A 3,111-nucleotide genomic window follows, 5' to 3' on the forward strand; every position below is an offset into this window, starting at 1 on the left:
TCCTGCTGCTCCAGGAGGGGACTGGCAAGCGTGGCTGCCACTCAGGAGCTCAGCCGAGGCTGTGCCAGGGGAGAAACTGCTTTTGTCCCCAGGATTTATGCCCACGCTGTTCCCTGCTCTGACCCTCACACCCCACCCCTGCCACTCCCCCCCCATTCCTGCACTCTCCCTGTCCCCAAACCTCCCCCAGAGCCGTGCTGGGCACATCTGCACTCCTGCAGTCACCTGCAGGGACACGTGTGTGCATCCCTGCCTGGATTCATCCCTCTCCTGGAGCCTGTCCCTGCCAGCCTGACCCCTGCCACCCCCAGGACGTGTCACTCGGTGTCTCACTGCGGGAGCTGCTGTGGGAGAGGTTTTTATCCCATTCTGTTGTTGCTGTGTCCGTGAGGGGCTGTCCAAGCAGATCTAGCTCAGGAATCATGGTGAGCCCAGCGTTCAGAGATGATTTCCCTTCCTGTCCAGGAGTTCACCTCTGCTGACCTCCAGCCCTCTCCCCTCAGCCAGAATCATGCTCCACTTTCCCTGTGCTGGCTGTTTGCTGTATTGACTCTTTTCCATCTGTTCCCTGGGAAAAAAAGGGGATAAAACTTCTTCCTGAAAGGCTGACATGGAGAATCCGCTGCTCCTTTCATGTGCTGTTGATGTGAGGGGGATGAAGTTCTGGAGGTCCTGAGCAGTCAGGCATGGGGGAGAAAACAACAAGAAAAAGCCATAAAGTCATTCAAACCAGAAAAGTCCCCTTGCAGATTCACCTTCAGCCACAGAAGAGAAACTTTTCCCTTTCTTTTCTTATCAAACACAGAACTGAGGCTGGGTGGAAGTCCCTGAAGGGGGCTGTGAGCTTCGGATACCTCCCTGGATCTGCAAAGGAAGGTTTTATATAAAGACTTGAGCTCTTGGGGCGCTTGGCACCTGCTCTGTGCAGCAGAGACAGACACCAGCAAGGACACCTCAGGTTCAGCTGCCCAAAAATGACAAAAGAGGGAAAACATCAGAAAGGAGTGAGGCAAACCAGGAGCAGCCGGGCTGAGGGACCCTGTGGAGAGCAGAGCAGAGGAAGATGTTCGTGTTTGATGAGGGCTGGTGGCTTTAGCAGTGAAGGATTCAGGTGTTCAGCCTCACCCTGAACTCACAGATAACACCCCAAGGACCACCAGAGCCGGGGACACCCCAGCCCCGGGGAACACTGACACCGAGAGCTCTCTCCACCCTGCTGCAAACCCAAACCACAGCCCCAGACCCCGCTGCCTGCAGTCAGCAGCCCAGTCTGTGCCAGGATTGCTCAGACACTCACATGAGCAGGGTTATTCCCCATCACTGCTCCCTGCTGTGGCCACAGAGCGCCTCAGGGAGCAGCACCTCAGCACAGCGGCTGTGCAAACACACCGGGGATACAGCAAAGGCATCCTGGATTGATCCAAAAAGCAATTCCAGGCAGCAGAATGAGCTGTGACTGCAAGGTCTGCGTGGATTCCACAACAATTCCCTTTCCAGGGCGATTTGGAATATCCAGGCTGATTTTCTTTGCACGGGGAAGCAGCAACATCAGCTCTATCTGTGCTTTTATTTCAAATAACTCCTGACACTTCCCCTGCCTGCAGCTGCCACTCAACTTCTTCCCCCACCAGAGGCTTGGGGCTCGTTTTGTCACCATCTGGGAGCTGTCACTTGGCTGTGCCAGCCGGGCCAGCTCCCTGCTGGCCCCCAGGACTGCAGGAGCCCGGTGGCTTGGTGGTGGCTGGCACAGATCAGGCTCTTTGCCACAGAAGGGAGGCTGTGCCCTCCTGGGTCAAAGCAGCCCCTCCATCCCCCTTCCCAGAAAATCCCATTATACCATCTGGGAAGCTGAAATTAATGTGTGTCTAATTCCCAGAGCGCAGAATTTCCCAAAAAAACTCTGGTTTTCATCACTGGTTGAGCAAGGACTGGGTTTCCTGACTCCCCATTGCCCCAAAATAATATTTACAGCTGAGCCTTTCCTTGGCAGGTGAGCCTTTGGTATCCTAAATTCCTCTTTTATTGAGGGAATTCAGTTGCTTCTGGCACCCAGGACAGGTAGAACCACCCCAAATTTCAAACTGGAACTGAGACAACGTTTGCATTGTTTTTCCTCTAACAGATCATTTTCCAGATTAAAAACAAAAACAAAACTACAACAACAAACCCCAAAAAATCTCCACAAAACAATCCCACCAGAGCAAGAAAAACAAATTGTTATAATCCAACCAACAGGTGGCAAGGGAACAGCTTGCCTTAAATTCTTGTTTGTAACTAAGGGAATCTCCTGGGATTAGCGTTGTTCTTGCCAACATGAGAAGTTTATCTGCGAGTTTCCATCCTCACGGGGACTGAGCTGCATTAAACCCAACCCGCAGCTATCGTTCAGTGCTCCCAGCCCCATCTCCACTTAAACCACGGCCTGGAGGGATCAGTGGTGCCAATCTCTCCGGCTGGCACAGATTAGCCGAGGCTCTGAGCATTGCACCGGGCTCTGTGACCGCACTGGGATGTGCCCGGATCCAGCGGGAAATCTCCGGGCTCCAGCCAGGCACAGCCACTTGCGCGAGGCAAACCAACCACGGGCAGCTCAGCTGGAGCACAGGAAAAGGGCAAAAAAAGGGCAAAACCCGAGCTGGTTTTCCCTGGGGGCTGTCACGGCCAGGAGCAAACTGTGCCCTAATTAACACCAGCAGCAAACCGACGGTAACTGGTGATGAGAATGAGCAGCAGCAAACCCTCCCTGAGCCGTTCTCCTGCGGACTGCAGTGGTTTTTGCTCTCTCATCTCCACGGAGAGCCTGCAGTGCCCTGGGCTGCTCCGGGTGCCCAGTCCCACCTGCAAGATTTCCACTGATCATTCCCACTGATTAGTGGGGAACAGCAGAGCAATAAAGAACACCCAGACACAGCTTCCATCGCCAGGCAGCACCACAGAATGAGAGAGCTGATTAGCCAGGCTGAGAGGAACTGCTGCTCCATCCCGGTGTGGGAGATCACTGGAGCACTTGGCTGATCCTCTCCTTTTATCAACAGCAGCTCCTCTTCCCTTCAAAAGTTCTTGCAGGGGTTCAGCCTCTTTAAACACTCTTTAAACACTCTTTAAACACTC

This window comes from Corvus kubaryi, unplaced genomic scaffold, assembly GCF_017639235.1.
Source record: "Corvus kubaryi isolate FWS band 111438036 unplaced genomic scaffold, C.kubaryi_AGA036_p1.0 37367, whole genome shotgun sequence".
In the NCBI taxonomy this organism is placed as follows: Eukaryota; Metazoa; Chordata; class Aves; order Passeriformes; family Corvidae; genus Corvus; species Corvus kubaryi.